The sequence below is a fragment of the Hylobates moloch genome, unplaced genomic scaffold (assembly GCF_009828535.3).
Source record: "Hylobates moloch isolate HMO894 unplaced genomic scaffold, HMol_V3 SCAFFOLD_15, whole genome shotgun sequence".
Lineage (NCBI taxonomy): Eukaryota > Metazoa > Chordata > Mammalia > Primates > Hylobatidae > Hylobates > Hylobates moloch.
Window position 1 is genome coordinate 12,651,190 of NW_026652290.1, and position 22,507 is coordinate 12,673,696.

Here is a 22,507-nt window from a genome sequence, read left to right on the forward strand (position 1 = left end):
TAAAGATTCCTATAAAGCCTCTTTTAAAATACAATTACCATTCTTTATTTTGATATTGTGCAGGATTCATACTTATAATCATAACCTTTTTTTTTTTTGAGACGGAGTCTCGCTCTGTCACCCAGGCTGGAGTGCAGTGGCGCAATCTCGGCTCACTGCAAGCTCCGCCTCCCGGGTTCACGCCATTCTCCTGCCTCAGCCTCCCTGAGTAGCTGGGACTACAGGCGCCCGCCACCGCGCCCGGCTAATTTTTTGTATTTTTAGTAGAGACGGGGTTTCACCGTGGTCTCGATCTCCTGACCTCGTGATCCGCCCGCCTCGGCCTCCCAAAGTGCTGGGATTACAAGCGTGAGCCACCGCGCCCGGCCAATCATAACCTTTCTGCAGAGTCATAATTTATTTTTCTCAGGGAATACAAATGACTTTTAGTAACGGAAAATAATTAATGACCAACAGACTTTAAGATAATACCCTTTGGGAGGATTAGTAATTAGAGAAGCAAAAGAATGGTCAATCTAACAAGCAAGGTCCTGATGAACTAGTACAATAACAATTCACCATACCAGTGATGATGGTGGTAGCCGCAGCTAACACTTAACAGGCCCTCTGTCAAGGGCTCTACACGCCTTATTTCACTTTGTCCTTACAACTCCATGGAGATAGTGGTAGTACTAACCTCGAAGTTAGTACTACCACTATCTCCATTTACAAATGATGAAACTGGGGTTTAGAGAAATTAAGTAACTTGCCTGAGGACAGATGGTTGCCAAGCGTCAGAAGTGGAATGTGAACAAAGGCAAACTGCCTTCTTTCAGCTCAACCTAGAAATAACCATAAACAAAGGTATAGCTGTCCAGGATTGCTGATGCAGCACAAATGGAAAAAAACAGATAAAACTGAAATTTCCATATTTGCTGCATAAAGTACTTATGCCTATATGATACACTAGAAAGAACATGGGTGTGAAATCATAAGGCCCTGCATTCCAATATTGGATCCATCACTGGAAAAGTCACTGGACTTTCCTGAAGCTGTTACCTCGTCTATAAATACAAAAGGGCAATGATGTCAACCTCACTGGACTGTAGAGAGGATTCAATCAGATGACTTGGAAAAGATTTCCAGAACAGTTCCTAGCATGCAGTAGGAGATCCATAAATGGTAAGACTTGCCTCACTTGGCCTCTGCTTTCACAAATTAGAAATACAAGTGGAATCCACAAACATTTATTTACTAGAAAATTTTTTATTTTTATGTTTAAATGTATATATGTTCGTTATACAAATTTATTAATTTGCATTGTGTATGCACAAACATTTTAACAAGATATTTCGGAAGGCAACTGGACAGTATCTATCAAAATAGAAGAGTGTGATTATTAGAAATACCATAGACACATATTTTTACAAGAACGTTTTTAAATGTACACTCCAAATAGTCCCAATCCCTAAAGCTATAACCACATTTACAGTTTCATGTGTGGTACCCAGAAAGATTCCCTGCACACGAACACGTATGTATCCACAGAGCCTCTAAAACACATATACACAAACGCAAATGGAAGCGTCCTATACTTTATGTACTTTTTAACTTCATCCTATTAGACCTTGCCATAATAACCTATATGTGTGTGTATACATACACACACATATATACATATATACGTATATGTGTGTGTATATATGTATATTTTTTTAACCATGCACAAGATGTTGAACCAACTAATAACCCCACTAACAAAGCAATTTCTCATCTAGGAATCCATAATAGCCCAAAACACATGCAGGCATATAATAATCATTCTTGATATTCTAACTGATAATTTGGCATCTTGAAATCATGGACCAAACTAACAGCCAAAGTTGTTCACATCCTTACCATCCCTGTCTTTTTGTGGGCACTTGGAAATTATATTACAAACCCTCCAACTACAAACCCCAACATTGGTGTTTCACTTTCTGTCCAATAGGGAACATCCCACTACTACATAAAAAGGCTCTCGCCCATGCTTCTCCTTGCTCCTTCTGCCTCCTGACCAACCCTTGTGCTTCTCCACGTGGCCTGCATGGTGTGGCATGCCTCCCTCCTCTTGGAAACTGTGAGAAATAAACTCTTCTTTCAAAGGCAACTTGTCTCTACGTCTGTCAACGTATAATATCTGATTAAAACAAACCCTGGGTGCATTTTTAAATAAGGTGCATGATGATGGATTACTAGGATGTTAACTCAGGCATTCTTTATAACAATAAAAAATTAAAAGCAGAAGAGACAGGTTAAATTATAGTATATCTACATTATGGATTATCTATAATTTAGAAGTCCACATGATACAGGTTTAAGACATAGCTGAGTATAAAAAAAAAAAAAAAAAAAGAGCAAGTCTCAGAACAGCATGTACAGCATGGGTCAACTGTAATTTTTTTTTTTTTTTTTTTTTTGAGACAGAGTCTCATTCTGTCACCCAGGCTGGAGTGCAGTGGTGCAATCTCGGCTCACTGCATCCTCTGCCTCCCGGGTTCAAGCGATTCTCCTGCCTCAGCCTCCCGAGTAGCTGGGACTACAGGCACCCACCACCATGCCCAGCTAATTTTTTGTATTTTTAGCAGAGACGGGGTTTTACCATATTGGCCAAACTGGTCTCGAACTCCTGACCTCGTGATCCGCCTGCCTTGGCCTCCCAAAGTGCTGGGATTACAGGCATAAGCCACCGTGCCCGGCCTGTAATTTCTTAATTATATAGGTGTGGATGTCTATTGTAAAATGATATGCACAAAATTGTTAATGGTGATTACCACTCAAAAGTGGGATAAAGAGGACACAGAGAGAAGGATTGTGACTTTTTACTCTAAATATTTCTATACTGAGGTTTTTATAAACATGTATTATATATATAGATTGCATACTTTTCTAAAATGAAGATAAAGACTGTACTAGTCATCTATTGCTGTATAAAAAATTATTACAAATTTAACAGCTTTAAACAACACACATAAATTTTCTCATGTTTCTGCAGGTCAGAAGTCCAGGCACAGCTGAACTGGGTCCTCTGTTTAGGGCCACGGAAGGGTGCAATCATGATTGCACCAGACCTGGGTTCTCATCTAGAGGCTCTATTAGGGAAGGATTCACTTCCCGACTCGTGTGGATGTCAGCAGCATTCAGTTCCTTATGGCTATCTGATTCATGTATGATTTATGGCAGCTGCTTCTTCCAAAGCCAACAAATGGAATGACAGCAAGTCTACTAGCAAGATGAAGTAATGTAATCCTGGGAATAATATCCCATTACCATTGCCATAATCTATTGGTTAGAACCAAGTCACAGGTCCTGCCCATACTCAAGGGGAGGGGATTATGTAAGGGTATGAACACCAGAAGAAGGATCATGAAGACCACCATCAAGACAATTAAGGTCTTTATCAGACCTCCATGGTTAAGTATCTGAAGGCTGATCAGAAAGATAATATATATTGATATAGCTCATGATTTTAGATCTAAATGAAATTAACCAAACTATACATGCATGAGATCTAAGTCTATGGTCTCCTTAGTAACACTGTCTAAAGTCATGCTCCAAACTCAAATATAACTAAAATATTTCATTGTCAAGAAAATAGGCAGATAGGCCAGGCATGGTGGCTCATGCCTGTAATCCCAGCACTTTGGGAGGCCAAGGTGGGCATATCACTTAAGGTCAGGAATTCGAGACCAGCTTGGCCAACATAGTGAAACCATGTCTCTACTAAACACAAAAATTAGCCAGGCATGGTGGTGCGTGCCTGTAATCCCAGCTACTCTGGAGGCTGAGGCAGGAGAATCGCTTGAACCTGGGAGGCAGAGGTTGAAGTGAGCTGAGATTGTGCCACTGCACTCTAGCCCGGGTGACAGAGTAAGACTCCATCTCAAAAAAACAGAAAAGAAAAAAGGCAGATATTTGACATAAAAATGCAGTAACAGATATATAATAGCAATGCAATGTGGAACAATAGTTTTTCTTATAGAAAATATGGGTAATAAGATTACCATAAACCAAAAAATATGAAAAATGAAAGCAAAGAAGAGAACCAGGACAGGACTACTAGCTAAGTGTTGAAGCTGTTTGATGTGAAATGCTAAGTACACTAGTATATAATGTATACTTGGTGGAAAAAATAAAGCATGAGAATAAGCCAGATGGAGTATGACCTCACCATACTTCTAACAAGTTTGGAACAAGGCTATATACCATATCCTACAGGAAGAATAAAAGGAAAGGAAAGGTGCCATCTCTACTGAATAGGGAGTCCTAACAAAAAGGCTTCAAAGGGACTCTGCATCTTTAATAATATAAATAAGGCTAGGACACAAACAGCATCATCTAAAATGCCATTAGAAATACTTCACATACAAAAAAGTCTAAGTAAAGCAGGATTTTATAAAGTGATCAAAAAAGAAACACTAAGGGGGAAAAATCTTTTAAGATTAAAGAGGTTTTTCAAAGGACAAGTTGAAGTGGCTGTAAAATTTAGGAGGCAGCATTAAACTTCAGTTCTAAGTAACAATAAATTATTCACTATAAAAACATACATGTGTCAAATATCATAAGCCTCTTAAACTTTTTAAAACAATTTCTTGCAGAACTGATTAGATATATTAGGTCAAGATTAGCAGATACTAACTTTTTCATTAGCACACTATGATCACTCAAAGTAAAGGAGGAAATTTAGAAAAGAAATAAGACAGAACCGTCAGTAGCCAATTCACCACCACATGTGATCTGATGTCACACATGATACATATTTCACCTTAAGATCAGTTTTCCTGGCTGGGAGCGGTGGCTCACACTTGTAATCCCAGCACTTTGGGAGGCCGAGGTGGGCGGATCACGAGGTCAGGAGATCGAGACCACGGTGAAACCCCATCTCTACTAAAAACACAAAAAAATTAGCCGGGCGTGGTGGCGGGCGCCTGTAGTCCCAGCTACTCGGAGAGGCTGAGGCAGGAGAATGGCGTGAACCCGGGAGGCGGAGCTTGCAGTGAGCCGAGATTGCGCCACTGCACTCCAGCCTGGGTGACAGAGCAAGACTCCGTCTCAAAAAATAAATAAATAAATAATCAAGTTAAAACTATTAAATTAAAAGAAACATAAGATACCCTGAGATGTTTTGTTTTGGCAGCCCTAATTGACCTTAGTGATTCTGACATTTGACAGAGGATATTTTAAGCATGTCCTTTCCAGCTCCTTCATTGTCATATTCCTCACAGTGTGTGAAGGGAATCGCTATAAACTACATCCAAGCTTCCCTCCATGTTTTCTAAAATTTATGCTTCCCTCAACGTTTCTGAAATGTTAAAAAGAACAAAAAAATCCTTTTAGGCCATTTCCTCTGTCACAATATTCCCGTTTCAAAGGGATTTTGTACAGATTAAATATGTGGCAGTGTCTAACACAATCTACCCATTCATGCATGCATTCACTCTTGAATATAGATACTTACAGAATTCCTAACATGTTCCTTCCCAGTGCTAGGGGCTGGAAATACAGCAAATACAGCAAACAGCAAAAACACAAGTTCCTACCTCATGAAATTTACAATCTAGCACACAGGACAGATAGTAAGCCTCTATGCATGGGATGAAGGCATCAAAGAAACACAGAGTACTAAAGGAGTAAATGGCGGGACCGCCTAAACTGCCCTGGGATATCAGATAAGGCTTTTTTCACGTTGCGATCTCTGAAGGATGGGTAGGACTCACCAGGATCACCAGAGTGCCTGCTTTTCCCATTACTTATTATATAACTGACAACGAATGCCTCATACTCTAGCAATCCTTTTGCATTAAAACGCCATTTAATAATAGGTGACCAACAAGGAGAATTAACTTATTTTTTACAATTGTGGGGATTTTACTATGGTTTCATTTCTCAAAAAAGTCAGTGGGTAATAGTTGAAGGATATTCTCATTTTATTTTCTCAAACTTTATCCTGTATTCCAAAGAAGAAAAAAAATCTATTCACCCGGACTCTCTGGAAATCTCGTCTATTTCCTATCCTGAAACCTTCTCTCTTTTTTTTTTTCCACTTTTTTTTATTATTATTATACTTTAGGTTTTAGGGTACATGTGCACAATGTGCAGGTTTGTTACATATGTATCCATGTGCCATGTTGTTTTGCTGCACCCATTAACTCATCATTTAGCATTAGGTATATCTCCTAATGCTGTCCCTTCCCTCTCCCCCCACCCCACAACAGTCCCCGGAGTGTGATGTTCCCCTTCCTGTGTCCATGAGTTCTCATTGTTCAATTCCCACCTATGAGTGAGAACATGCGGTGTTTGGTTTTTTGTCCTTGCGATAGTTTACTGAGAATGATGTTTTCCAGTTTCATCCATGTCCCTACAAAGGACATGAACTCATCATTTTTTATGGTCTCCTTCTCTTATACACACCTGAATCCTTGCAAATACTTCCATGACTGCGCATAGCCACTGCACTGAAACTATCCATGTGCTCATCTCTCTCCCCCACTCATCTAAAACAATGGTTATAAATCAAAAGTCTGGAGGGCTTAACAGATGAGTGATCATACTGCCAGATATAAGGATATCCTTCACTTCTACAAAGACAGTGTCTCTCCCCTTCTGTATTTTGTTCACAGATGAGGTCTCACTCTATTGCTCAGGCTGGTCTCACACTCCTGGGCCCAAGCTAACCTCCTGCTTCCACCTCTTGAATAGTCAGGACCATAGACGCACAGGTTGTGCCCAATCCTCTCCCCTTCTTAAATCACATGATCCCTCTTTTCTACCTTTCTTCTTTCACTTGATAAAACATAAAAAATAGGAAAACAAATACTTCATTTTCCTCTTAACCCTACTTAAAGGGGGAAAAAAACTCAAGCTCAGTAAGAGATGCAATAGACATCAAATTTGGTGTCAGGAATTAGAAGGAAATCGTGAAGGCATACACTAAGGGGCTTAACCAAGAACTACTTAGCTCCAACCTATGGCTGTCTCCTGGAAAGATTTCTAGGTGTCTAGTTTTAAAGAGAAGCCAGAAAGTTGGGCACTTATATGAAATTCCCCAAATGTTAATTTTGACAACTCATTTAAAATTGTTAAAGACATTAAGTCCAACAAAACAAATCTACCCACACGATTCATTCAGTCCAGGAAGATTACACATTTTCAAACTATGCTCTAAGCTCTAAGATACAGGAAACTACTTTAGTTCACTTTTATACTGTAAACTCCACATTCATTACATCTAGAAAGGAACCCAGAATTTAGCTGGACTCTTAGCAGATATTTTGGCAAACAACTGATGTATTTTGCAGCTAAACTAAGAATCGTATTTTTCTTTGTATACAGACCACAATCTCTTTATACTTCCATATAAAAAGATTGCTTCAAAGGCTACAAAAATTCTACAACTACACCTCTTCTAATTGTAATTCTCCTATGAATGTAAAAATAAGTATTTTAACACCACACTTCCTACAGACTCATCTGTTTCTTTTTACTCTTCTGAACATGCCCTTAAGTATTTCACCTCTTCCTTTTTGCCTGCCCATTCTGTTTCTCCTTTCTACTGAAATAATTTCATATGGACTGGATCTCTCACTTTTGTTTATCTTTTTCTTTTCTTTTTTTTTTTTGAGACAGAGTCTTGCTCTACTGCCCAGGTTGGAGTGCAGTGGCACGATCTCAGCTCACTGTAAGCTCTGCCTCCCAGGTTCACGCCATTCTCCTGCCTCTGCCTCCTGAGTAGCTGGGACTACAGGCACCCGCCACCATGCCTAGCTAATTTTTTTGTATTTTTAGTAGAGATGGGGTTTCACCGTGGTAGCCAGGATGGTCTCGATCTCCTGACCTCGTGATCCGCCCACCTCGGCCTCCCAAAGTGCTGGGATTACAGGCATGAGCCACCATACCCAGCCTGTTTATCTTTTTCGACCATAATATCTCAGGTCTGAAAAACATATAAACAGACTACATCAACTGTGGAGACATTTCAAATTACTAATAACATTTCTATATCTGTTTAAGGAACAAACCAAAAAAATTATAGTGGACAAGAAAGATTATACTGTTAACAGAAACAGATTTCTAAAATTAAAATTACCAAGAGAATGGTGAGGAGTGAAGTATAAAGTATGGTACATGGTAATTGACACTGTCCAATATTTTAACATTTCAAGGAATAAGGCCAAATGGAAAAGTAAAAATTTGATAGAAGTCCAAATTTAAATCTATCCCTTCCCTAAAGTCAAAAATTATGCTAACACAATGGCCTTTTTGTATATTTCAAAAATTCAGAAATTTATTTTTATTTGCACTAAAAAAACCTATTTAAGTTTAATACTCTAGTAAGAAAGCACTGTCTAATGGGGTTTACGCTTACATTCATTATATTAAGTGAAAACAAATATTGTTCAAGGTGGATTTGCAGGATATTATATTTTGTTCAAGTTATTGATAATGCTTTTAATGTATGCTTGTCATAAAGGAAAATACATAACTGTGTCACTTAAAGATGCTCAGGGACCACTTGTCAAGCAATCAAAAATATATATGAAGTTAGCAGGTATCTATTAAATGGCTAAAAATATAAAATAATCTTGAATGTGGCTGGGCGTGGTGGCTCACGCCTGTAATCTCAGCACTTTGGGAGGCCAAGGCAGGTGGATCACGAGGTCAGGAGATCGAGACCATCCTGGCTAGCACGGTGAAACCCCGTCTCTACTAAAAATACAAAAAATTAGCCGGGCGCGGTGGTGGGCGCCTGTAGTCCCAGCTACTCGGGAGGCTGAGGCAGGAGAATGGCGTGAACCCGGGAGGCGGAGCTTGCAGTGAGCGGAGATCGCGCCACTGCATTCCAGCCTGGGTGACAGAGCCAGATTCTGTCTCAAAAAAAAAAAAATTAATCTTGAATGTGCAGTTAAGGGAAAAGTAAACTACTTACCATTTTAAAAAAAAAGGAAAAACAGAATGTATAAATCAGTTCCAAAGACAGATTAAATGATGAAACACATTCAGAATCCCATTCTCTTCGCATACCTGGAGACCAGCTGGCGACAGTACCAAAGTGTCATCTTCTCCAGAAGAGAGTTTCCACGATTCGTTTCAGTTGTGTTCACTTGTCTCCAGCTCACCCAGTACCCAGGCTGGTAATCCCTCTGGGCTTGAACCTTTTGCTCGTGCTGGATTTGGTTCATCAAAATAGATGGACTGATTCTTAAAAATTAGAAAAATTATTCTTTCAAAATGTACTATAATAAAACCACTAAAATTTCCACCAAGTTTCAAGTTTGATAACAGCCTTTCAAATACTCAAATTCAATTATATTCAAACATTTAAAAAATTAAATGTACATTGAATTATGAGATATTAAAATACATTGATAACCTATTTACATTTTGGTTGCACGCTACTAAGAAGTACAATAAACGGAAGTACATAACAGATAAATCTAATAGTAACGTTTATATTACAAAAGGGATATTAGTTAAATATGGAAAGTTAAATACAAAGTTTTTTTTTAATTATGTGCTATCCTATCTCTTTCTGTAATCACTAACTACTTTACACACGCAAAAAAAGAAATCAGTGGGACGAGAAACACAAACAATGCAACCCAGGAATTAAAATTAGGAATCCCTTGATAAGGTGGGGAACAGCAGAGTGAAAAACCTGGGATTTAGTTCTGGCCACACTACTAACTAGCTGGGAAACCCAAGAGAGTTCTCTAAACTTCCACATTATTATTATTTGTTAAATAAAGTCCTTCCCTTTGATTCTATGAAATTAAGTGTGAATGGGAAAACATGATACAATATACTCATATCTTCATATCTAGATGTGCTTCATAAAATGTTCTACCTTTACACGTTTCTAAAGAAAACTCTGCATTGACTGCACACCTCTGCAACAACTCTCCCAATCCTAAGACAAAATCCTCAAGGCACTGTTCTTTAGGGAGGATGACACGAGACCCTCCGCTCCATATGGGACATGCACAGAAATTTCTTTATAAATGACACAGTCATTAAAACTTTTGGCATTGTGCCACGGAAAACAGGCATTATTCTCTAATGTTCAGCGTGCCACTTGACTAAATTGTGCTTTAAGTAAACTGATAAAATATAAAAAGTTTTAAAATACAACACACAGGAATTCTGCAGTTCATTATAAAAATACAAATATATCCTAATGGCAACTACCAAAGCTACCAATACCTGGTACTCCAGATTTCTTAAGTACAGGCACTCAAATACCACACAAACCAAGGTATATTTTATGGTTACAAGGACCAGGACAGTGACAATTTATCCACCAAGCATAATAACTGCCTTTGCAATAAAGCTGCTTTTGACAATGAAATTCATTTAAGTACAGAAACTGACTTTTAAACTCCAATTTATTACTGTCATTTTATTAGAGTAAAAAGGAACTTTTACAAATCATGCACTCCAACCTCTCACGAATGTTTAAATTATATGAGAGTTTAAAAACTAGAATTTGCTGAATTACATAAAAATTACCATTATAATCCAGTGAAAATTAGCAAAAAGTAAAGCTCAATATAAAAAATTTCATTTTCGGTTTTTTAGAAATATTGTTGAATACTGAGGCATAACTAAATCAATAAGGATACGCCCCTTATAAGCAATACATGTATTTTATTAAAGGTGGAAAAAAACTGAATCACAAAGAAAAAAACAATTTTAATATATTATCTAGCACATACAATCTAATAGTATTACCATTCCCCAAAGGGATGATAACTTGACGCTTTTTTTAAATGAAACTAATATTTATCTTTAGTTCATTGATACCTACCATGTACGAAGGTAGAATTTTTAGTGTCCCCAGTTCAGATCGGTGTGTAAAAGGGCCTTCAAGCACATCTCGTTTAAGCATATGCAATAACAATTTTGCATACATTTTCCGATTCTTCCTCCCCATTATTCCTGCACCTGTTCCTGAAGGTTCGCACAGCTTTCTAATCCAAAGAGCACACCTCTGCCGTTCTATAAATACAGAAGAACTATTAGAAACTTGATTTTTTATAAAATGAAACATTTTAAAGGCCAGAGAGTATATACTTTAGGCTTCACAGGCCATATGATCTCTGGCACAACTACTCTGCCACTGTAGCATGAAAGCACTCAGAGACTGTAAGTAAACAAATGGCATGACTATGTTCCAATAAAACCAGACAAAAAAAGACTGTGGGCAGGAGTTGGCCCATGGGCCATTGTCTGCTAACTCCTGGTCTACAATTTAACTTTATTAGGTAATTGGTAAATGAGAAAGACAAATGCAAAGAAATATTTTCTCAAAAATAAAATCTCTAGATTATCATTAACTTTAATTTTTAATTATTGTGAGTACACAGTAGATATATATATTTAGGCAGCACATGAGATATTTTGATACAGGCATATAATGTATAATAGTCACATCAGGATAAATGGGGTATCTATCCATTACTTCAAGCATTTATCCTTTGTGTTACAAACAATCCAATTATACTCTTAGTTATTTTGAAATATGCCATTAAATTATTATTGACTGTAGTCACTCTGTTGTGCTGTCAAATACTAGGTCGCATTCACTCTATGTTTTTGTACCCATTAACCATCCCCACTTCCTCCCCACCCATCCTTCCCACCCTCTGGAAACCATCCTTCTCTCTATCTCCATGAGTTCAATTGTTTTAATTTTTAGCTCCCAAAAATTAGTGAGAATACGTGAAGATTGTCTTTCTGTGTCCAGCTTATTTCACGTAACATAATGTCTCCCAGTTCCAGCCATGTTGTTGCAAATGACAGGGTCTCATTCTTTCTTATGGCTGAATAGTACTCCATTGTGTACATGTATCACATTTTCTTTATCCATTTGTCTGTTGATGGACACTTAGGTTGCTTCCAAATCTTGGCTATTGTGAACAGTGCTGCCACAAACATGGGAGTGCAGATATCTCTTGGATACACTGATTTCCTTTTGGGTATATAACTAGCAGTGGGATTGCTGGATCACATGGTAGCTCTATTTTCTAGTTTTTCTGAGGAACCTCAAAACTCTTCTCTATAGTCACTCCACTAATTTGCTTTAACACCAGAAGTGTAGGAGAGTTCCCTTTTCTCCACATCCTTGCCAGTGTGTTATTGCCTGTCTTTGGATAAAAGCCATTTTAACTGGGGTGAAATAATATCTCACTGTAGTCTTTATCTGCGTTGCTCTGATGATCAGTGATGTTGAACATCTTGTCACATGCCTGTTTACCATTTGTATGTCTCCTATTGAGAAATGTCTATTTAGATCTTTTGCCCATGTTTAAATCAGATTATTTGATTTTTTCGTATAGAGCTGTTTGAGCTCCTTATATATTCTGGTTATTCCCTTGTCAGATGAATAGTCTAAAAAGATTTTCTCTCATTCTTTGGATTGTCTGTTCAATTTGTTGATTGTTTCCTTTGCAGAAGCTTTTTAACTCGATGAGATCCCATTTGTCCATTGTCGCTTTTGTTGCCTGTGCTTTTGGAGTTATTACTCAAGAAATCTTTGCCCAGACCAATACCCTGGAGATTTTCCCCAATGTTTTCTTTTAGTAGTTTCCTTGTTTGAGGTCTTAGATTTCAGTCTTTAATCCATTTTTATTTTTGTATATGGTGGGAGATAGGGGTCTAGTTTCATTCTTCTGTATATGGATATTGAAAACTTGGTATCCACATACAGAAGAATGCCTTTAAAAATGTTTGCATCTTTGCTGTGAAAATTATATAATCACAAAACAAACTCATGAAATATTGGGATTACTTTGTACAAGAAAATACAAAAACGAAACTGATAAACTTAAGTAAATGGCACCATTTATTGAAGAGACTGTCCTTTTCCCAGTATAAGTACTTCACACCTTTGTCAAAAATGAAATTACTGTACAAGTATGGATTTGTATCTGGGTTATTAATTCTGTTCCACAGGTCCATGTGATTGTTTTTATGCCAGTACCATGATGGTTTGGTTACAACTGCTCTGTAGTATAATTTGAAGTCAGGTAATGTAATTCCTCCAGATCTATTATTTTTGCTTAGGATAAATTCGGCTATTCTGGGTCTTTTGTGATTCCACATAAATTTTAAGGTTGTTTTCTTCTATTTCTGTGAAGAATGTCATTGGTATTTTGATAGAGATTGCACTGAATCTGCAGATTGGTTTGGGTACTATGGACATTTTAACAATATTGATTATTTCAATCCATGAACATAGAGTATCTTTCTATTTTTTCGTGTCCTCTTCAATTTCTTTCATTAATGTTTTATAGTTTTCATTATAGAGATCTTTCACTTCTTTGGTTAATTCCTAGGCATTTTATTTTATTTGTAGCAATTGGAAATGAGATTACTTTCTTGATTTCTTTTTCAGATTGTTTGCTGTTGGCATATAGACATGTTACTGATTTTTGTATGTCGATTTTGTACCCTGTATCTTTACTGAATTTGTTTATCTGTTTTAATAGTTTTTTGGGGGAGTCTTTAGGTATTTCCAATATAAGATCATAGCATCTTTAAACAAGCATAATTTGACTTCTTCCTTTCCAATTTCGATGCCCTTTATTTCTTTCTCTTGCCTGACTGCTCTAGCTAGGACTTCCAGTACTATGTTGAATAACACTGGTGAAAGTGGGCAATCTTGTTGTATTCCAGATCTTAAAGGAAAGGCTTTCAGTTTTTCCCCATCCAGTACAATACTAGCTATGGGTCCTGTCATATATGAATTTTATTATGTTGAGGAATGTTACTTCGATACCCAGTTTTTTTTAGGGTTTTTATCATGAAGGATGTTGAATTTTATCAAATGCTTTTCCAGAACTGAAATGATCATACAGTTTTTGTCCACCGTTGTGTTGTTATGATTTATCACATGGATTGATTTGCATATGTTGAACCATCTTTGCATCCCTGGAATAAATCCTAGTTGGTCATGATGAATGATCTTTTTAATACATTGTTGAATTCTGTTTGCAAGTATTTTGCTGAGGATTTTTGCATTAATGTTCATCAGGGATACTGGCCTGTAGTTTTCTTTTTTTTTTTGATGTATCTTTGTCTGGTTTTGGTATCAGGGTAATACTGGCCTCGCAGAATGACTTTGAAAATATTCCTCCCTCCTCTATTTTTTTGAATAGTTTGAGTAAGATTGGTATTAGTTATTCTTTAAATGTTTAGTAAAATTCATCAGTGAAGCCATCAAGTCCAGGGCTTTTCTTTGCTGGGAGACTTTTTATAAATAAATTTCTGTGATAAAATTTTGTTACAATTTTGCATCTCTAAAATAATTTTAGATGTATTGAAAAATCTTTCTATAATTTAAATTATGTAAACCTTGAAAGAGATAAAATGCAATCTCTGATTTATCTAAGCATTTTCAACTTTTTCTAAAATTAAATCTTGAATGTTTTATTTATGAAATCCAATAATACCCAGGGATTTGTAGCTGATAGAGGGTTTTAACATCTTTAAAAGTAATTGAGCACTATTTACATGTCATTTTGTGAAATAATTATTCTTTTCAAAATCTACCTAAAAATCACAGCACAATTTAACCCACATATATGGTCTATATTATCTTGCCATGACACAGGATTGTTTTAGGTCTCATGAAAACTATTCTGGTATTAATTTTTTATCAGTCTAAGTCAATTTGAGGATTATATATCTAATGCAAATCATAAATCTGCTCTGATCTTTTAGTTTACAAAGGTCATATTCATTTATTGTTTTACCTACAAAAATTACCAAGACCGGATTTACTATGTTGCAAACATCATTTCAGGTTGGAAACTTATGCCTTTAAAATTTTTTGTATTTTTTGCTGTGAAAATTATATAATCATTAAACAAACTTCATGAAATATTGGGAACACTATGAAGAAGAAAATACAAAAGTGAAACTGATAAACTTAATAGTTTTTCAATCTACACACTTTCCACACCCCATAGCAAACTGCATTCTATATAATATTCTAATGTCCAGAATTTAGTATAATTTGGTTAATGAAAGAATTCATTCCTCTGTGTAAAATAATGGGAAAACCCATTATCATAAGTTGAATTTAGCAATAAGATATAATTTATTATGAATTTCTAGTTCTTGTTTCAGATGTGAGTTTCAGATTGCTTATTATAAACTAATTAAATAAAAGAAAGCCATGGATGTACCAATACTATGTGTCAAGGAATCAAAGATTACAATTAATGAATTCTATATACCTAATTTTTTTTTTCTTTTGAGATGGAGTCTCGCTCTGTCGCCCAGGCTGGAGTGCAGCGGTGCGATCTCCGCTCACTGCAAGCTCTGCCTCCCGAGTTCACACCATTCTTCTGCCTCAGCCTCCCAAGTAGCTGAGACCGCAGGCGCCCGCCAACACGCCCATCTAATTTTTTTTTTTTTTTTTTTTTTGTATTTTTAGTAGAGACAGGGTTTCACCATGTTAGCCAGGATGGTCTTGATCTCCTGACCTCATGATCCACCCGCCTCAGCCTCCCAAAGTACTGGGATTACAGGCGTGAGCCACCGCGCTCGGCCTCTAAAATCTTTTTTTTTAAAGAAGATAAAATATGGCCGGGAGCGGTGGCTCACGCTTGTTATCCCAGCACTTTGGGAGGCCGAGGCGGGCGGATCACGAGGTCAGGAGATCAAGACCACGGTGAAACCCTATCTCTACTAAAAATACAAAAAAAATTAGCTGGGCGTGGTGGCGGGCACCTGTAGTCCCAGCTACTCCGAGAGGTGAGGCAGGAGAATGGCGTGAACCCGGGAGGCAGAGCTTGCAGTGAGCCGAGATTGCACCATGCACTCCAGCCTGGGAAACAGAGTGAGACTATGTCTCAAAAAAAAAAAAAAAGAAGATAAAATATGAGGATGGTTTGATTTGAAATACATTTACAATGAGAAATTTTAATACAAATGTTTCCTAATCAGTAAATCTAAGACAAAAAGAAAAAAAGGTAGTGAATATCAGAAGAGGATGCAATATAAAAATATCATTAGATATCATTCAAATAATCATGAACTTGACTCATGGGACATGAAATATTCATTTGAAAAACAGCAGAGGAAGAAAGAAGAGGTTAAAGCCTGACAAGGTCAAGAGCAGAAGGCAGAGGAGGAGGTCTTCAAGGGAAGACCATGGCAACTTACCCAGGATTAGGAAAGGCTGAAGGCCCTAGAACAATAGGTGAACACAGTATGCATAATTTATACATCATACTCCCTTCTCCTAACACAGCTCCCTGGAATAAATGCAACAGTTTTCACTTATCCATGGTTTTGCTTTCCTCTGTTTCAGTTACCCACACTCGAATGCAGTCCAAAAATAGGTGAGTACAATACAATAAGATACTTTGAAAGAAAGAGGGAAATTACTTTCACACAATTTTAATTACATTATATTGTTATAATTGTTCTATTTTATTATTAGCTATTATTGTCAATCTCATACTGTACCTAATTGATAAACTAAATTTAATCATCAGTGTGTATGTGAAGGAAAAGACAGAGCGTATATAGGTTTTAGTACTATCAGCTGTTTCAGGCAGCCTCTGGGGGACTTGGAATGTATTCCTCAAGATCGGCGGGATTGCTATATTTAATACTGAGTCAGTTCCTCACTGAATATAGAGTCCACTCAGACACCTCAGGGAAACAGGCAACTTGGAAAAAGTAAAAGCCATAGTTTCTTGGTCCCACTTCAAACCTACCACTCAAAAGCTACCAAGTCACATTTACCTTTACAGACAATCTTTTTTTTTTTTTTTTGAGATGGAGTCTCGCTCTGTTGCCCAGGCTGGAGTGCAGTGGCGCGATCTCGGCTCACTGCTAGCTCCGCCTCCCGGGTTCACACCATTCTCCTGCCTCAGCCTCTCCGAGTAGCTGGGACTACAGGCGCCCGCCACCACGCCTGGCTAATTTTTTGTATTTTTAGTAGAGACGGGGTTTCACCGTGGTCTCGATCTCCCAACCTCGTGATCCGCCCGCCTCGGCCTCCCAAAGTGCTGGGATTTTAAGTGTGAGCCACTGCGCCCGGCCTTTACAATCTTACACCTACTATGACTTAGAGAATCTTCCCAGTCCCCAAAATTCTCTCCAATTGCTCTCTAGTGCCTTAAGTTACATGAAAATTCTCTAACTTGAGAAAAAGACTTTCATTCCATAATTAGAAATAACAGGCCAGGAACTGGAGACAAGATAGCAACAAAACTTTATTCACACTGGATTTTGTTCTGCCAACAAATAAGCATAAAAGACCTAATAGATTATTTTCTGCTTTGATAGGCAAAAGGGCTGGAGAACAGGAGAACAGTAGGCTCCTCCTGTCTCTGGCCCTTTCCATAGAAAGAAGAAAAATTTGCAAGAAAAATTTCCACAGAGAAAAGAAAAAGATGCAAGAAAAAAGGTTGTAGCTAACTTTAGAGATCCTTGTGCTGTAAGCTCATGACATGTGAGACGAGGCATCACAATAAGATCTTTCCAGTTTGGCAGGACATTATCACTGAATGTCTATCTACCCTTGAACAACTCAGTGTAAACAGTCCTATGTCAATGGCAAAAATTGTTACTAGAGAAAATCAGGTTTTCTTCCATGTTGATAGTTCATTGGTTGACTAAATAATATAAAGAAAAAAATTAATCTTAAGAATCTAATTTTCAAACATAATCTTACCTGTCCTATGAGGTAATTTTAGAACAAAGGGCTTCATATCAACCACAAAGTGATCAAATTCTGCATCCAGCTTCTCCCATTTTTCTTCTTCACTTCCATAATCCAATCTGTAAAAGATTTTAAATCAAAATATTAAGGATTTGTATGCTGAAAACTACAAAACTCTGATGAGAGACATTAAAAAAAAACTCATGAGTTAAATATCAGTTCTCCCCAAATTGACCTGTAGATTTAGTGCAATTCCAATCAAAACCCAGCCGTATTATTTGTAGAGATAAGCTTAATTCTAAAATTTACATGAAAAGGTAAAGGAACTAAAGAGCCCAAACAATTTTGAAAAAGTACAAAGTTGGAGAACTCACATTATCAGATTTTAAGATGTACTCCAAAGCCACAGTAGTCAAGCCAATTGGTATTGGTGAAAGGATAGACAGATCAATGGAAAAGATTAGAGAGTCCAGAAACAGACCAAAACAAACATGAACAACTGATTTTCAACAAAGGTGTGATCCATGAAGAAATGACAGTTATTACAACAAATGATGTCATAACAACTGGATATCCATATACAAAAAAAAAAAGAACCTCAACCTAAACTTCATCCTGTATATAAAAATTAACTCAATATGAATCACAGACCTAAGTGTAAAAACGTAAAACTATACAACTCTTAGAGGAAAGCATAGGAGGAAATCTTTGCAAACTTGAGTAAGGCTAAGATTTCTTATATACAACATTAAAAGCATTATCCACAAAAGGAAAAACTGACCAGGCACGATAGCTCATGCCTGTAATCCCAGAACTTTGGGAGGCCCAGGCAGGAGGAATGCTTGAGCCCGGGATTTAAAGACCAGCCTGGGCAATTTGGTGAGACCCCATCTCTATAAAACAAAAAAAAATTAAAAATTAGCCAGGTTTAGTGGCATGCACCTGTAGTCCCAGCTACTTGGGATGCTGAGGTGGGAGGATTGCTTGAAAGTGTGAGAGGTCAAGGCTGCAGTGGGCCATGATTACACCACTAAACTCTAGCCTCGGTGCTAGATAGAACAAGACCCTATCTCAAAAATAAAAAAGAAAGCTAATATATTGAACTTCACAAAAAAAAAGTGTCCTGCAAAGGACTCTGCTAAGGAATTGAGAAGATAAGCCACAGACCAGAACAAAATATTTGCAAATCATACATCTATAAGAGACTTGTATCAAGAATACATAAGGAACTCTCAAAACTCAACAATCAGAAAACAAACTACCCCAATAATCAGCAAAAAAAATTAGTCCCTTTACCAAGGAAGAAATACAGATGGCAAGTAAGCACATGACAAGATGCTCAATATCATTACAGAAATGCAAATTAAAACTACACTGAGATACCACTAACATTAAAAATGCACACAATACCAAGTGCTGGTGAGGATGTACAACAACAGGAACTCTCATGCATTGCTGGTAGAAATACAAAATAGTACAGGCACTCTGGAAAACAGTTTGGCAGTTTCTTACAAAAATAAACACACACTCAGCCTATGAGCCAAAAATCCCACTCCCAGGTATTTAGCTAAGTGAAAAGAAAAATCCATATACACACAAAAATCCAAATGTGATTTTTAAAAAATAACCACCAAACAACTGGAAACAGCCCAAATGTCCCTCAACTGGGGACTAGATAAACTGTGGCATATCCACACAATAACATAGTACTCAGCAACAGAAAGGAAGGAACTACTGATACACACACAACATGGAAATTTCAAATCCTTATGCGAAGTGAAAGAAGCCCTTCTCAAAAGGCTGCATGCACACTGTCTAATTCCATTTGTGTGACATTCTAGAAAAGGCAGACAACATAGGCATAAAGAACGGATCAGGTGAAACCCTGTCTCTACTAAAAATACAAAAAAATTAGCCGGGCGTGGTGGTGGGCGCCTGTAGTCCCAGCTACTGGGAGAGGCTGAGGCAGGAGAATGGCGTGAACCCAGGAGGCGGAGCTTGCAGTGAGCCGAGATTGCACCACTGCACTCCAGCCTGGGCGACAGAGCGAGACTCCATCTCAAAAAAAAAAAAAAAAAAAAAAAAAGAACGGATCAGCAGCTCATGGGGTTAGCAGTGGGGGCAGAGTCTCAACACAAAGGGACGGCACAAAGAAACAATTTGGCATGTTGGAATTGTTCTGTACACTGTCTATGTAGGAAGTTATGAGGACCTACAGTGTGTAAAAACTGATAGAACTATATGCCAAAAAAAGTGCATTTGCTGTATATAAATTTAAAAAAAAATTTTTTTGAGATGGAGTCTTGCTCTGTTGCCCAGGCTACAGAGTGCAATGGCACACTCTTGGCTCACTGCAACCTCCGCCTCCTGGGTTCAAGCGATTCTCCTGCCTCAGCCTCCTGAGTAGCTGGGATTACGGGCACACACCACCATGCCTGGCTAATTTTTCTATTTTTAGTAGAGACGGGGTTTCACCATGTTGGTCAGGCTGGTCTCGAACTCCTGACCTCGTGATCCACCCACCTCAGCCTCCCGAAGTGCTGGGATTACAGGCATGAGCCACTGCACCCACCAAATATAAAATTTTTAATCTTCTTTAAAAACTGTAAAATATTGGTCATCATACTTCTTTCTAATTAACAAGAAAAACACTGAATACAAAGGGGGTGAATCCCAAAAATCAAAAGTGTAGGTTCTGACAAGATTTGTGAAGTTAAAAATACATCCACACTCTACGTGTTCCTTTAAATTGTGAAATGCCCTGATAGGGATGTGTACTACCTTTACATTATGAATGGTGTCAATTTTTCATTTATTCCATTTACAAATTCTATATTTGGTGAAAAGCTTTGTTCTGCCTCATAAGCTATCTTGCTCCACAAACTGCCCTCTATCTGCTAAACCAGCTTCTAATATTTATCACATAATCAAATGGTTTCCACCATTTCATCATCAACCTCTTCATAAAAAGTTCTCTCCACCCTGTCTCTGTAAGTAAATCCTAACTTTTACTTGCTGACTTTACTTTCCTCAGTCATTAGAGGTAAGTCAAGGTCTCTCATAATCTCTCTCATTCTCTCTCTCTCTCTCTCCCCACCTGCTCTCTCATGCATCCTCTGTAGTCTTTCACTTTCTCCACTCAACCATGCAGTGGAAGGAAAACACTTAACAAGATCCATCTTGCGACTTCTCAACTACTGCTCTTCCTCCCTCAGCCCCAAAATCCCTGAGGCTCAATGCTCCAACCATCTGACTACCACGTACTCCCCTTTCTCATCTCTGCCATCTTGCAAAGAAACCCGTCTGAAACTGGCCTCTTGTCCTCTTTTTTTCTTTTTCATTTCTCTTTTTTTTTTTGAGATGGAATCTCACTCTGTCACCCAGGCTGGAGTGTAGTGGCACGGTCTCGGCTCACTGCAACCTCCGCCTCCCAGGTTCAAGGAATTCTCCTGCCTCAGCCTCCCGAGTAGCTGGGACTACAGGCGCCCGCCACCACGCCCAGATAATTTTTCGTATTTTTAGTAGAGACGGGGTTTCACCATGTTAGCCAGGCTGGTCTTGATCTCCTGACATTGTGATCCGCCTGCCTCAGCCTCCCAAAGTGCTGGGATTACAGGCATGAGCCACCATGCCTGGCCACCTCTTGTCCTCTTAAATGCTCTCTTCTTATTCCACTAGATCTTTCCTTTCTACTTGGCAAGGCTGCAATCCCTTGATGCCCTCCTTCATGCTCTACAGGGTTGCTGAAAAAAATGGCATGGCCTTGTAGTCAAACGGCTTCCAACATTACCTGAACCCTCAGGAGTCTGGCTATTTCCTGCTCCACGAAGCAGCTTTAAAACTTTTCCCAAATATCTTACAGCCCCTTGAATAACTCCAGTCTCTCCTCTCAATTTAAAAATCATACATCTTGCTTCATGGAAAAATAGTCAGGTGGTACCACCCCAAGATGTTGTTCCTCTCACCTCTCAACTTACCTCTCAGAGAAAACACTCTTCCACCTCTGCTCCTGTATCAGATGCAATAACTCTCCCGCTACCTGTCCTCTATCAATTGCCTATCCGCTATGTAAAATTTTCCATCTCCACTGACTCCTTCCCCTCTGATGGCAGCTGAGAAATATTTCAAAACCTGCCTGCTTCTCTATTCTCACTGCCATGATCTCAAAGGCCTGCCCACCACTTGGACTACTGCGGCAGCCTCATCATCTGTCTCCCTACTGCCAGTTTTCTCTACTTGAGTCCATTTTCCTCACCTGTTCCAGAATGAGTTTCCTAATGACAAAGCTAAGTTTATCACTTCCTGTTTAAAAATCTCCCCTCACTCTAGCATTCCATTCACCAAATCCACTTACTTTCTCCACTGCGTCAACTTCTATCCAGATCTCACCCCCTGTATATTACCCTCTTCTATCTCCATCATGGTAGCAAAAATCTTTCAAAGCTCACCAGTGATCCACTAATTGCCAAATCCAAAGGGCTGTCTTCAGTTTGCATCCTATTTGACATCTCCACAGCATCTTCCACTTCTGACAACTCCCTGCTCCTAAGAAACTCTTCTTTGACTTCAGTGGTTCCATTCAGTCCTGGCTCCCCTACTGCCTCAGATCATTCCTTCTCGGTCTCTCAATAGCTCTGGCTTCTCCAGTCAGTATGGACTCTCCAGTGCTCTTTCCTTAGTCTCCTTTTGATCTGACTTTTCACACTCACTTAGTGAATGCATTCAGTACCATCATTTCAAGTATTCATTTCATGCCATTCACCCTTAAATTTTATTTCAAACTCCAGCCTCTCTTTGCAACTCCAGAAT

General features: G+C 38.2%; 1 long non-coding RNA gene across 6 annotated transcripts in view; it reads right to left on the reverse strand.

The window, feature by feature from the left end:
• The window catches only part of LOC116483627 (uncharacterized), a 59,108-nt gene that overhangs the window by 26,620 nt on the left and 9,981 nt on the right, over positions 1-22,507 (reverse strand). For 4 of the 6 annotated variants that reach the window (XR_009210107.1, XR_009210108.1, XR_009210104.1 and 1 more), the window contains exons 2-4: positions 17,711-17,817; positions 10,823-11,013; positions 9,040-9,216 (exon numbers count right to left, since the gene is read on the reverse strand). This is a non-coding gene — a long non-coding RNA (uncharacterized LOC116483627). The other 2 variants (XR_004252325.2, XR_009210105.1) reach the window with 2 other exon arrangements.